At 36.6% G+C, this 15,162-nt stretch overlaps 1 protein-coding gene across 11 annotated transcripts in view; it reads left to right on the forward strand.

Moving 5' to 3' along the window:
* Nucleotides 1–15,162, forward strand: part of Bbx (BBX, HMG-box containing) — a 271,278-nt gene that overhangs the window by 94,284 nt on the left and 161,832 nt on the right. For all 11 annotated transcript variants that reach the window (XM_004643964.2, XM_023704103.1, XM_004643966.3 and 8 more), the window contains exon 3: nucleotides 12,505–12,577. The gene's annotated coding sequence lies outside the window, so the exon portion shown is untranslated. The remainder of the gene's footprint in view (nucleotides 1–12,504; nucleotides 12,578–15,162) is intronic.

Genomic DNA, 15,162 nt, shown 5'->3' on the forward strand with positions numbered 1-15,162 from the left:
ATTCTGAGGTCTGAACTAGGAATGAAAACTTCTTTTACTTTTACAGAGTAATACGTTCCTATACTTGAACTGTTCTCCCAGCAGTACTGCTTAGCCCTGTTGACAATCTCTCAGCGATTTGGTCTAGAGCGTCTTCAGGTTCCTGCCTGATGCAGACAGATATAGGGCAGTCTTTTGTCTGTTATTGCTGTACATGGCATTTCTGCTGCCCATAGTTTGGTTTTAGACGGTTCATGATGCTAACTCATTGCATCATTTTATGTGTATGTCAGGTAAGGTAAGCATTCTTATCCTCTCTTTTTGGGCTTTTGTTCATTCCATTTGATGCTAAGTGTAGATTTCGTATGGTAGCTTTCAGCAATACTAGCAGATTAAAGGTAATTCTGTGTGGGTGCTTGCATGCTGCCTACACTTCTTGTTCCGCAATTGAAGATTTTTAACTTGGGCACAGTGCCTGTTAGCATGCATCAGGTTCTTGTGCTGAAACTCCCAAAGTGAGACCTTGTGCTCAGTGTTAATAGCATCAGTCCTCTTCTCCACCTTTGTTTTCTGATGTACTAGTCTCCATTGTGTATAAAATTAGTTACATGCAAAATACTCAGCAAGCTTGTTAAAGGGGTTGCTTTGGAAGAGAGGAAGGGTAATAGGAGCGGGTTATGGGATAAAGAAAATTCAGTAGTTAATTGCAATTAACTTTTTATTTTAGCAGCAGTATTCAACTGTGTTGAAAGCTTTATGTTAAGCTATAAGACTTTTTTCCTAACGAAGTACAATTTGATTGACTGTTTCTGTCGTGCATTATTGGCTCTCTGCCCTTCTTCATCCCATCTACCTGCTGCTTTGTGTTTTGTGACCCACTTTTCCCCATTTCTTCCCTCTGCTCATGCCTGCGGTAACTACTGTTTTATGTATTTATTGCCTTAGTTGTTGTAATCATTGCTTGCATGAAATACCTGACACCCACAAGTTGAAGGAGGAAAGATGTGTATCAGCTCACAGTTTGTAAAGGTTTCCGTCTGTCCGTATTCAGCTGGCTCCAAGGCAGGACGGCATTCATGGGCGGTAGGGTAGGCAGGAGGCAGCAAGCAGCAAGCAGCAAGAGCGCCAGGGCACCTGCCTTCCCTTCTCCCTTTGTATCTTGTCCAGGCTATAAATCTCTTGCTTGGGGCTTCCCACACCCAGGGTGGGGCTTTCCATTACCCACACCCAGAGCTATGCTAAACCATTCAGTGCACTAACAGTACCTCACACTCTTAGTCTTAGTATTACACACTCCCGATCCAGCCAGCTCCTAAAAGCCTCACGCATGGGTGCCTGAGGGTGGGCGGGGGGCAGGCAACAAGGTACAAGCCATGGCATTTAAATTTTTATTAGTACATGTTGTGATACATAATGATTATGTTTATTATGGGATTTATACATGTATGTCACACATCTTCATTCTTTGTTATGTCTCCTACCCTCTTTTTTTTTTTTTTTTTTTAACCTGGCCCTTCATACCTTGGTACCTTTCCCATTTCCAAAAGACCTAACGCACTATTTCTAGTATTAACTATCTTTTAATCTTGTTCTTTGATTTATTTTGACTTTGGGTTTCTCACATACAGGTAAATATGCAATTTTTCAGCTCATATGTGTGAATTTATTTCTCTTAACATTATGGTCTCAGAGTGGATCTATTTTCGTACCCATGGTTCAAATTTATCCTTCTTTATTGATTCATCTATTGATAGACAATTAAGCTGCTTCTAAAATTTAGTTATAATGAATTATGCTACTGTAAACATGAATGTGCATGATCATTGTGATACAACATCTTTAACTCTTTGGGGAAGATTCCTAGAAGGGGAAGAGCAGGAATGGAGTCCTCGTTTTCTGAGAAATTAGCTTATTTCTGTAGTAGTTGTACCAGCTTACATTCTCACCAGCAATGTAGTAGGGTTCCTTTTTCCTGCATTCTCATTAGAATTTATTATTTGATTTCTTGGTGATACACACTCTTTAATGGAGTAAAATGAAATTTCAGGGTTCTTTTAATTTGTATTTTTCAAATGGATAATGATGTCAATTTTTTTTCATATATTTATTTTCCATTTATATTTCTGTAAAGTATCTGTTTTTTGTTACCTATTTTTTGGTTAGAGTAATTAGACTTAAATTTCAAGCTTAGTCAGGTCTGTATTTCAGTTGTATTATGAAAATTCCAAATTCATTATATGATCTATGTTTCTTTTTCGTACTGGGTATTAAACCCAGGACCTTCACACTGAACTACATTCCCAGAACTTTTATATTTTTTATTTTGAGACAAGGCCATGGTAAGTTGCCAGATTCCTGGGGTGGACTTGAACTTACAACCCTCTTGGCTCAGCCTCCACACCCAGGTCATAATATGAAATTTTTGATTCACTGAAGTCTATGAACTATATGCCAGACTGGGACTCTAAGCCCATGACTATTCCTGTTACTGTTCACTTCCAAAGTACAATAATTAAAGTTTATTTGTAAGTGTGTTGGCAAAACAGGGTTTGGCATTTTCAGAACCCTGTAAAATCCTTATTGATATAGCACATATTTGGAAATAAATCCCGAGACTGAATTATTTTTAATGATACTCCTTTCGGGGGTGGGGGAATCTATATTATCTTCAAAGTAGGAGACAAGTGTTACTGCTTTTGTGTAATAGTAAGGCACTGCCTCTGGACTGAGTCACCATAAAGCTCAGTGGATTGGAGCATGGTTTTTGAGTTGCATTTGGATGTTCGTTGTGACTGTATCATGTATGTTTGACTTTTATGAAAAAGGCCTGGGTCAAGAAATCTGATGCAAAGGATTTAGTGAAGGAAATTCTTCTCATATGTGTTTTACCATGCCCTACTGTTTATGACTATCAACGTGTGTAAGAGTAAATTCAAATACTGTAAGTGCCCTGTGATCTATTTTAAAAATCCAGTCAGAATAGTTCTGATGTTAATGTATTTTGCTTTATTTTAATCCCTCAAAAATTGACTGTCCTACTGGTAATATATGGTAATTCTTACCAAAACAAAATACTTTTCCCAGCTTTTCCACAGTTTTCTTCTGTTGTGTTTTTGTTTTATTTTCTTTGTCCTAAATCTAAGTAAAAGTAATTGCAGCCTACAACTTTGCATGGAAAATGAATTGTATGTCACTGTGTGCTTAAATATACCACCAAACACAGGCAACTGCAATACATTAGAAATGCCCTTGGAAATACATTCACAGGCAAATTAATATTTGCTGGATTTTCAGTGTTTTTGTTGAAATTTGAAAATTCTCCTTAGAGGAAATATAAATTGAAGGATAAGTTGCTGTATCAGGAATAGAGATAAAAATCTAAACATCTTGAATTATTGCATACCATGATATGCCAGAAACTTTGAATACATATGTTGAAATTAGAATTTGAAATAGAGTAAAATAAATTAGTACTCCCTTTTATTTTTTTCCCCAGGAAGGATGTGTCTGGTTTAGTACTTTTATGTTCTTTTGTTTCAGCAAAACTATAAACCGTTCTTTCTTTTCTCCCCCTTTCTTAGTCATTGGAAATAATACAGTATAACATATATTGTTATTAATTTTGCAAGTTAGGCCACTATTCCTCACCCAGTTGTAGTGGCCAAGAGAAGGGATAAGCTGATTGGCTGAGGCTGGGCAATAACTCTATCGCAGAAGCTTGGATAGAATTAGGTCAGTCTCACTCAGGGTACATGCATTTTTTTTTCCTAAAAAAGACATGTACATTCAAAGCATGTGAAGTATCCAAAAATCTAAATGCTTTTACCAAAAAACAGAGCAGTGTATGCTAGGCAGGCAAAAAACATGTTATGTCTATTATTTTCTGCTTAAGAAAAGCCATGGTCGAAAATATACTTTTGTAGCCAGTTATTCTCCTATTTAAACAAGGCTTTTGTTACAAACTATTAAGCTTGAAAAATGCAAAATCGGATTTCGTTAATTATAATAATGAAATTTTCAATATGTATATCAACACTATAAAGAACCACTATTGTTACTGGTTATCAAGGCTCTTTCAGGTGATCCTTTTTCATTTGTCTTGTCCTTCTAATTGGTGGCCTCTAAGGTTGAATACCTCTGTGGGTCACTACACTGATTGGAATTAGTGACAAAGGATACATCTTTGTCTCTGTGTGGGAATCCTCAGGAAATGTTTCCTTCTATATTTTGAATCAGCTTCATATAACTCAATGTTATTTTTTACCTTAAATATTGGCTGCTATTGGAGTAGCAGTAACTAATAGGGAAGGAGGCTATTGTTGCATGAAATGTACTTAGTTTTAATGTAGACATAATTGAAATTGGTGTTTCTTGTGAAGTGAACGTTTAAGGAAGAACTACTGATCACGTATTCCCAACTGACATTAGCTTGTTATTCTCTATTTAGTACATATTTTTAATGTTAGGGTGAAGTAAATTAATGTTAGCTTTTCTTTAATAGACTTTTTTAAACAGCAGTTTTACGTTCACAGTAAAGCTGAGTGGAACTGTCTGGAGCTCTGTATACCCTCTGTCCACACATGTGCATGACTGACATGGATCTTTTACTTCAAGGTGTCTATAAGACCATTTAGCAAGAATAAATATTTTGCATGTTCAGTTCTGCGCTAAAACATATCTTTCCTTCCTGTGCAAGTACAAGGGAAAAAGTGCTCTAGAGCCTAGAAACATTTACCAATCCCTGAGCGTAAGGCTGAGCCCTGATTAATGGTATGTTCTCCCTTGAGCTTTGCTGCTCCAGAGGACCCAGGAAGAATGGGGAAGTGTGATGCGGTGAGGCCTGCGGGTGGCGGATTGCACATCAGCCAGATTGCTAGTGCTCAGGCCAGCAGCGCAGTCTAGGGACAAGTGGTGGGCGTGGCGGGAGACCTGCATTCTCTCCTGATCTACCTCTGCTTTGCTGAGTGATTAGAGGGGCTCACCTGAGCACCTTCTAATTCTTGGGCCACCCCCCTCCAGTCTAAGTGACAGCAAGCAGCATCTGTCCCGACAAGGGCGGCAGCTGGGGTAACGAGTCCAGCATTGTGAAGCCCTAGGATGTGGACTCAGCATGCTCATGGACCACGAATCTTGTCCACTCACAAGCTTCTGGGTCTTACTTGGTTTCAGCCATGAAACTGTTGTGCATGGATTTTCCTGGTGCCCTTAAGGAGACTTTCTTGGAGTTTTCTGATTTAAAATAACTATTCAGTGTATAACCTTTCCTAGGAATCACTTATGGTCAATAAATAACTTTGGAAGGGAACGTATTACCCAGCATAGGTCATTTTTGAAAAGAATCCACGTGTCTGCATATCAGAAGTTAATGTATGTCCAGCAAGCGTCTGTCTGCCAGTAAGCTCTTTGTTTGAACTACCTGAGATACACCTGAAAAGGACAGCATTTTTTTCCCCTGGAAAATAGTTTTTGTTCTTTTAAAAATAACATAAGAGGCTCAAAGTAGCTCGGCGGTGGAGTGCTTGCCTAGCATCTACAAGGGTCCAGCACTGTCGCCCCAAATGTATATGTGATTTTTAGTAGAGATATACTTTTATTAAAAAACATGCACTTCAAAATTATATTTCTAGTTTATATTTTTTTAAGCTGTTTGTGTAAATTAACATAGTGATTAAGGAAAAAAGATGAAAGGCCAGTGTCCTTTACTTTGTGGAACTGAACATTTTGATAGAATAACACAATTTGGTTTCTGACTTGATTTTTATCACATAACTCTGAACTAAACTTTTTCAAGAGAGAGCTTTGTTGTTGTTGTACTTGAACATACTGAAGATCATGGATGATGTGAAAGCAGCACAGTTTTCTGCAAAGGACAAGGTGGCCTTCGGGTTTCTCTAGTGGGTGTCATTTGCAGAGCCCCTTCTGGAGGGCACAGGTCAGTTCCTACAATGCATGGCTTTGGAGGGATTCCCATGAGCCTGCACCAGCCTGCTTCTTTCCAGGTTAGTGCTCAGTGGCTTCAAGGAGCTGATGAATCTTCACAAGTACTTGGGACTCCCTGTCATTGTTCTGGATGGAGCTGCTGGCAAGCATGTTTTTCTGCTCTTCCTCAGAGGAAACTCCTTCTGCTTTAAATGTGCAATTTCCTCTGCCTGAGAAGGTCAAAGGCACATTTATGTAGTTCATGCGAACATAAAAGAGGCATTCAGCGCCTCCCTGCCAAGCCATCTGACTGGACTAATGCCTGCTCATTTTCCACCTCTACTTAGGAAAGTGGCAGAAATTCATGGTTCTTCCATGGTCCTGGAAACACCAATCTTACAGCAAATGGTCATTATAATAAAATACCCATATTATCAAATCAGCTAATGTACATTGAGTAAAAAGTGATTTCTCAGACTGCTAGAATTAAACTTATATTAAAGCTGCCTAAGTTTAAATAAAATCTACAGTGAAACACTATTTGAAAGATTAGCAATTCATTTAGCATTCCAAATCCTGAGAATATTCAAGGCAGACTTCTGTGTGTTCACAGTGTAATTTTATTCACTGCTTTTCTACCTTATACTTTTAACTCCTAACATTATTGATACTGCTGAGCACATACTGTATACAAAGCACTTAGCATTTATATTGTCTTCTAATAACTGTTAAGGTAATCCTTTCAGATGTATGCACAGTTAACTGGGTGTTTTTTTTTTTTTTTTTTTTTGTTTTTGTTTTTGTTTTTGGAACCGGGGATTGAACTCAGGCCCTTGCACTTGCCGGGTAAGTGCTTATTCTACTGAGCTATCTCTACGGCCCCAAAGCAAACAATTCAGTCTTCTTCTTCTTTTTTTTTTTAATTTGTTTTTTGGGGGGTGGTGGAACTGGGGATTGAACCTAGGTCCTTGTGCTTATTCTACTGAGCTATCTCCCTGACCAGTTAACTGGGTTTTGCAGATGATCAGTAGCGATTCGGAGAGGCTTAGGAGTCAGTCCATAATGCCAGGTAGATGCCCTATGGCACGTGGCCTTGCACTCCCATGCCGCTAACCTTGCCCTGCACTTGATGAGAGTGCAGACCCCAGAGAGCAAATGGCATTCTTTTTACTTGCCTGAACTTTGTGTTCCTTTTCTGTGCAACATTTGTGCTTCAGCCAGATCAGCCTCCATTCCTCCACTGCCCCTGCAGATGTTCTGCAAGTGCTGCTTGTGCCCAGTTCGACCTGTGTTCATCCTGTGCCTCTTACACCTTCCTCCACCCTGCGTGTCCCCAAATCATCCATGCTTTCAATTCTAATTTTATTCATTTCCTGAAAAATGTTTGCTTTATGCATTCTAACTTAAGATCCTTTACTTATAATTCAACATTATTATGTATTTATTGTTATATAATGTTTTTCTTGTATATGATTATTCAGCTAGTTACTAGCTTCAGGAAAGTAGCCGTACTATTACGATATCTTTTGTGGTTGTGTGTTAACACATAAATTTCTCAAACAATGAAATGTTAAATCATACTCATTGCATTGACGTTCTGATTGTATCTATTGGGTGTTAAGTTTTGAAAAATAATAATTTTATATTGTACAATATTGAATATAAAGGGAGGGGACTTCCAATTCTTTTAAGAGGTTAATATGAGAAAGTAAATCCTTGAATTTTCTCTTTTTGCTATTTAGTGTTTTTAAGCACCTTTGGGGAAGGCTCAAGCAAATGGACAGATCTATAATTATTTAGTGTTTATTTTGGTTTATATCAAATGGTAGATATCAAATGAACTCCTAAGACAGTGCTTGCCTTTATTAAATTTGATGATTCTTAACTGGAAAGCTGTGGGTCACAAGAAAGTTCAGGCCCAGGGAGATAGCTCAGTAGAATAAGTGCTTGCCTGGCAAGCACAGGGTCCTGAGCTCAATCCCTGGTACTGCAAAATAAAAAAAAAAATAAAAAAAAAAGTCCAAAGATGAGAATGGGAAAGTGACAGAGAGGTTAGTTCAGATTTTCTTTTTACTTTAAAAGATTTCCATCCTCAGTATAGCTGATATTTGTAATTTCAGTTAAAACGTTGGTGCCTGGGCAACAGTGCCTGCGATGTCATCGTACTTTAGGCTTTAACATAGAAGCCAGGTAAGTGATTTTAACAAATAATATTTTATTCATGCTTCAAGTTGCAACTTTCACACACAGTGTGCATATGCATGCACACGCAGATATGTACTCCAGGAGTAAACTTTATCTCTATAAAGTTATTTTATTAAGTAATTTGGTTAGAAATAAGATTGTCATTTCTGGACCTGGCCTGTGGTGGACCACAATGACTTGAGGCATGTCATTGGCTACAATTGCAGAACAGCTAGTATAACAGCAACATTTATAGCACTATAAAATTGTACAATGATTCTGAAGGCACTGTTGAAGAATGACTGTAAACATGATGGTGTTTTTGATGTGATTACATGGCAGAGCTTGGAGTTTGCATTTCATTTATAAATATGTACATATATATGACAGTGAATTAAAGGAAAACATAAGTGTTGGGTTCACATAAAGAAATTTTAAAATAGGAAATATTTTTGTAAGAAAACTTTTGCATGTAATTGAATTTACAGTACACAAATATATAAAAAGAATGAGTTAAAGGAAACACAAGAATTGCATTCACGTAGTTTTAGAACAGGAAATATCTTTGTAAGGAAATGGGCGTTGTAAAGTAGAAATTGGTGCACACATTGTTGAGCAAATGGAGCAGGACAGAGGAGGACTGAGTGGCACTGTGGACACTCGAACTTGTAGACTGTGATCTGGATTTATTATGGCTCCAGAGGTCATGCTGACTCATAGGTTAGACATTCACATCTGTTCGGAGCATAAACATTAAGTAAGAACATAAAACTTGCCTTCTCAGGTTCCCCCCCCCCCACTTTTTTGAAGTGTAAAAGCATTAGTATTGTATTTTAGAAGAGAAGGGAAAGGACTCTATTTACTAGTAATATGGTTATTTTTGTTCTTGTACCTTAAAGAGATGTCTATGTTATGTATTATGTTATATTCACCATGTTTTTTTTCCATTTGAAAGTAATTGTTCCTTAGCAAATAATTGTAGTCTATAATGACTTTCATTGAGCTTGATTGAATTAGGAGTATCTATAAAAATGAGTTAGTTAAAGCTTAATGTATTACCTAGAAAATTGATGAAAACACACAGAAAAGCAGTTATTCATGGAGATGAAATATGCTTCTAAGTAAGTAGGCACATGGTTACCTTGGAGTCCCTACTGCTGCCGAGGTAGTAGAGACATCAGAGTGCTGAACGCAGTGTGGGCATGGGAGTGGGTTTTGCCATGATCAGCCTTTGAGTGCAGTACTGGATATTAACACTAGTTAAGAGTATGCTTCATTATAAGGAGGACACTTCTCCTCCTGGCTTTATTTTTGGTTTTTTTCCCCTGTACTGAGCTTCTCAAAGCACTGCACCCCAAGGATGCTGTGTGAGCTGTGCTAGGTAGCCAGTTGTTTCAACACATTTTAGTGGTTACTTAGGGCACATCTTTAAGATAGGTTTTTCAGATGCCCTAGTTGTGGTAACAGGTAAGTCATAGATTTTTTAGGAGATGGCTGCCCCACCTCCCATTATGTATGAAAGTTCTCAGAGGGAATTTTGAACTGTACCAGGTCCAGACTGACTAGGACTATGGGAAACATTGCCATGGGTGCCAAACAGGAGCCTTGGAAGGGGAAAAGGAAGTTTGTTGTTGTTGATCTTTATATTTTAGGGAAGGGTCTACAGGGTGTTCAGGTGAAAAGAAAGTTTTTAATGAGATAGAGTAAGCTAATCAGAGAGAGTCAGGATTCCAAGACTATTGGGATAAGGAAGGAGAGGAAACCAGTGGGGAACGGGGAGTGGGGACGCGTCCTGAGAACACAGGCAGGCAGCAGGTGGCGTAGGGGTGGGCGTTGCCCAGCACACCTTCTTACAGCTCACCTCACAGCCCAGTACCATCAAATGCAAACTTGTGTGAAATGCTTGTAATTTAAGTGAAGCGCAATTTACGTTGAAGTTGCTTTTCTGAAGCTATTATAGGCTCTTGGGAGGGCAGATAAAACCTCGAGTCTCCAGATTTGGCTCTGTGAACTCATAAGGGAGCATGTCTCAGGCAGGTCCTTCAGTATGGACAGTGACTGCTGTTTTGTGGCTGATCCCATTTTCTTAAATCTACCATGATTTCTTTGTTTTCTTAAGAGAGTAAAAACCCATATTGCCTACAACATAGTCTGTCTATTGCTTTCCCATTGTTTTAATGCATAGTTTTATCTTACTGAACAGTAATCAGAATGAGGTATAATTGTGGTCTTTTAAAATATATTTTCAGGGGCCAGAGAGATGGCTCAGTAGAATAAGCACTTCCTTGGCAAGCGCAAGGGGCTGAGTTCAATCCCTGGTTCCACCAAAAAATAAATAAAATAAATAAAAGTAATAATAAAATATATTTTCATTATAGAAATAAATCTGTGAGGCTATCTGAAGGTCGTTAAGAATATATTTTTAAATTCCTTAAAGAACTTAATATATAGGAAAAATGAGTATATTTTATTTCTTAAATAGCATATGCTCACTTCTTAAACTAAAGAATTAACAGATCTTTAAACCAAAAAAATTAACTCAAACTGTCAAAATGAATGGTAAGGGCCTGGTGAGATAGCTCAGCAGACTAAAGTATCTGGTTAGGCAAGCTTAGGCAAGAGCAGGGACCACGGTTCGATCCCTAGCACCACATGTTGAGCTGGGCACAGAGTCCGGGAGTGGTGGCGTATCCCTGTAATCCCAGCGCTGGGGAGGCTGAAAGCAGGATGATCACCATGAGTCTGAGTTGTGTAGTGAGAGCCTGTAACAACCAAATACATTTAAAAGAAAATGATAGGTCTTTCTCTTCTAATTTTGGTTCTGTAAGTTGTATTTACCTTTTAAATTTATATTATTTTCTTTACTTCAGAGTTATTTATAGTTACTTTATGGTTTTTACTCATTGTGTAATACTTTTAGAGGATGTACATGAAGAAAAAATATGTTCATACAAAATATAGTTTGAAATGTTTCTAAAAGAATATTTTAGTAATGTCTTTTTATCATCTTAAAAAGCATTCTATAAAATTATTGCTTATAATTTTATGCTTTATTCCTGAAATGTTATAAAAACACTTAATTTGAAAGTATTCATATATATCCCTTTTTAGTTAAAAATCTCTTTTTTTTTTTTTTTCTTTTCATCTAATCCCTTGTTTTCAAAAGTATGGGAGTAAGAGAGTAGTGTCTCGTATGAAACTGTGGGAAACACATTTCTAGTTTGCTTCAGTGGTCATAATCTACACTGAACTAAGAAGGACCGTTTAATGTTTTTTTCTTTCTTTTCTGTTACTATTATAATTAATAGCTTAGATGACAACTGAATCATCTAATTCTAGATAGTTACCGAGGTGAATTATTATATACTTTTGATATTTAATATGGAGAACCATTTCTTTATAGTCACTGATTAGGAAAAAACAAAACAATGTCAGCTGGATCATAATATGAGAGATAATATTGATAGAGCACAAAGCTAAAGATGCCCTCTTCTGCGGTGGACGGTTTACATACTGTGAAGAAGTACTGTTGTCATAATTTGTAAGGAGGAAGAAATGGTTTCTTTTAGCTCTGTGGGTGGGTTTATTATTACCACCTAAACAAGCTATAGAGATTAAATGCATCTCAAAGATGAACTGAAATCCTATTTTAATTAAAATAAGATATACTTTAAGAATATAATATGTATTTGCAATGTTTCATTTTGTTGATAATGTACTTTTTTTGCTGATTTTGATCATCTTTCCTGTATTTTTTTTTTTTTTTTTAGTTTTTTATACTTAAGATTTTGTTGTTGGATGACTTTTGTTTGTTTGTTTGTGGCACCAGGGATCAAACTCAGGACCTTGTGCTTGCTAGGCAAGCACTTATTCTACTGAGCTACCTCCCTAGCCCTGCTATGACTTTTATCTATGTGTTCCCCATCTTTCCTGGCTATTTTCTTGTTCATTTTTATTGTCTTGCTTCTTTTAGTATTTTCAAACATTTAAAAGACAAATTATAATTAACATCTACATCATAGTTTATCTCATTGAGTTGAACCAGTCATTTAAAGTAACTTGAATTTACTCAGGATGTTAATTTAACCCTCTATTTTTCCAAAGGGCTTGCCTTTATTTCTACATTTAATTTAGCCAAAAGACCAAAATGTAACCTACTTCTTTTAGTCTGTGTAACTTTAATCTCATGCTTCATGTTGAATAATTTTAGTTGCTGGGTTTTTTTTAATAATAATATTCAGCATCACATTCTCAAAATTGTGTTAGCGTAGGTTAGCATCAGGATATTTGCCTGATTTGGGTTGCTTGGCTGTCATTTCATTTTACTGGGAGATTATTTTGCTGAAGGAGAATGAACATCAGCTTCACTTGAAAGAGCTTGGTGTGCTCCATGCTAACTGCTTTCCATTGCGTCTTTCACAGAATCCTGCGGCATCACAGAAGCTGGAAGTTCTGATGTTCCATTGAGGCACAATGGAAAGCCTGGACTTGACTGGTAAGGGCTGCGCCGAGGGTGCTTCTTCCTTACTTACCTAGAAGTAGTGAGGCCGCTAGGAGTTGTGTGCTGTCAGAGCTACTCTAGCGTTTTCCTGTTTGATGGACTTACCTTACATACTGGTCAAGGAAGTGTGACATTTATATATTTTAAAGTGACATTTTAATCTTCATCATCAAGGAAGGTAAATCTTTTAAAATCATGAAATGTTTAAAAATAACTTTCCAAAATCTCTTGATTCGTTTTCCATAGCCGTATGTATTAGTGAAAGTAAATTTATTAAAGTCCTGGGTAGAGGTTACTTAAAAAATATTTAACTGGACAATTTTCCCAGAAGCACGTTTTGTACAATCACTGGATTTAATTGAAAAATGAATCAGTATCAAAGCGTTAGGGAGTTTTTCTAACATAAAAATAATGGAGGTGTTTGTAACTATATTATTAAGCCATGTATAATATAAAAACCTCATAATGAAAAAGTGGAGGTTTTTAAATATATACAAGTGAAAAACTTTCAAACTCTACAATTCTGTCATTTTTTATGTCAGTTATTTTCAAAGTCTAGGAAAAAGTTATTTGTTTAAAGTGTGACTGTAATATTTAAAATTAGTTTAAATACTGGTTACTTAAATGAATAGATTTTTCTGAGTCTGGGAATAAAATATATGACTGATTTACTAATAGGATTACTGTATTGGTGAACTGCTGATTTATAAAACGAAAGACTTCGTGTAAATTTAAATGAACAAATTTATATACTATTTAGTTGCAGTTTACAAGAAAATAACTCATTCCTTAATTTTCTGTTCCAGTTAATTGTATATTACTCTGAAATCTGTCTCAAGGAAGTAGTCATTTGATCTGTGATTTCTGAATGTTAATTTGATTACTTCAATAAAATTCATTTTATTTCTTTTAAGCAGAAATTGACAGAAATTCAAATTGCTAAAAAATGTTGAGATGAACACTTGATTGCAGATGGTTAAGACTCTAAACTGCTTCAGTATAATGGTACCTTGATTCACAAACTTTATTGTATGAGTTTGGAAAAGATGGCCACGTTTGTGTTTGTGTGGGAAAGATGGCTATGGTTGTGCTTGTCTCCTGATACAGTTTGCAAACAAAAATTTTACCAAACACTTCTGTTTATGAGCAAAATTGTGAGGCAAACATGATAACCACTACACTATGGGAATCTCCTGTGAACCAAATTGTTTGGGGAAAAACGAAACAAAATAGAAAAAAAAAAAAAAAAAAAAAAAAAAAAAAAAAAACACCCTCATTCCTAAACTGAGGTACTGCTATATTAAAAATGGAAAAGATGCTCTACAAAACCAACTGCAATTTTGGAACTAATTTCCTGGAAGATTAATTCCATGATGAAGAGATGCCGGGGTCTGTTAAATCAAGGACACTTGTTATGTCAGTTAACTTAGGCAGAGTTCTACTTCATTCTCATGAGAGTCCCCCAATCTTAGTTGAACAGTACATGTCAGGAGAAATTGCTCATTTTTGTTGATGTTCCTGATGAGTAGGCTGTGACTGGGCTTCATGTCTTCTTCATTCAGTATTTCTGGGATGCCTAAGTTTTAAAGGGGGGAAACATAATAAAATGGCTTCTTAGAAGGGACACCTGTCAGTACCTCTCATATTTCACTGCCAAAGAGAGTCCCTTGTGCTTTAGGATGGAAGGGGTGGTGGAAGGGGGTTGGGTAGAGAAAGGCCGATAAGGAGGTAGAGTGTGTATTTTGACTGTGATCAATATAGAATACCATCTACTACTTCTTAGACAGAGTACATATAATGTATGTAAAGATTCTCAAAAGTCCTGCAGTAAATGAATCTGCCTAACATGTAAAAGTACTTGACCATGGATTGATATTACTATGTGGAATACAATCTGTGACAAGTTTTATAAGAGTTTCTGGTATACATTTTAGACATACATTATTGTTTTTTTTTTTTTATTTTAACATTTTAGTGTGTGTGTGTGTGTGTGTGTGTGTGTGTGTGTGTGTATGTATGTATGTGTGTATGTGTGTGTGGCCAGCTCAGCCCACCAGGGGGCGCGGCTGGCTGGCATGTGGTACTGGAGGATTGAACCGCGGTCCCTGTGCTTTTGCCAAGCTTGTTCCAAGTAGGTGCTTTAGACCACTGAGCCATCTCTCCAGCCCCTACATTATTGTTTAATAAGTAGTTTTTAAAATGAATGAAAATTCCTCTATTGTGGACCACACTGTAGTATGTTTACAGTTTGAGAAAGGAATCATAATGCTCCTAATAATTTATTCTCTAGTAACAGGTTATAGAACTTCAAATTTCTGTAGCTTACTAAAATAGGGGAGAAATCATTATACTAATTAGTGTAAGAAATAAGTACTTTGCTTTTTCTTATAGTAATACAATAATTATACCTGATAGAATGGTAGCCAAATGCCTTTCAGTTCAATTTTAAGAATCACTCAAGAGATAAAGAATGCAGACTTTAGGATACCTACGGTATTTCACCTAAAGTCATACTATCCTGTGATCTTGTGTTAATATGTACTAAATCTTTTAGAAAATTACTAGATATGTAAAACACT

This window comes from Octodon degus, unplaced genomic scaffold, assembly GCF_000260255.1.
Source record: "Octodon degus isolate 3935 unplaced genomic scaffold, OctDeg1.0 scaffold00187, whole genome shotgun sequence".
NCBI lineage: Eukaryota > Metazoa > Chordata > Mammalia > Rodentia > Octodontidae > Octodon > Octodon degus.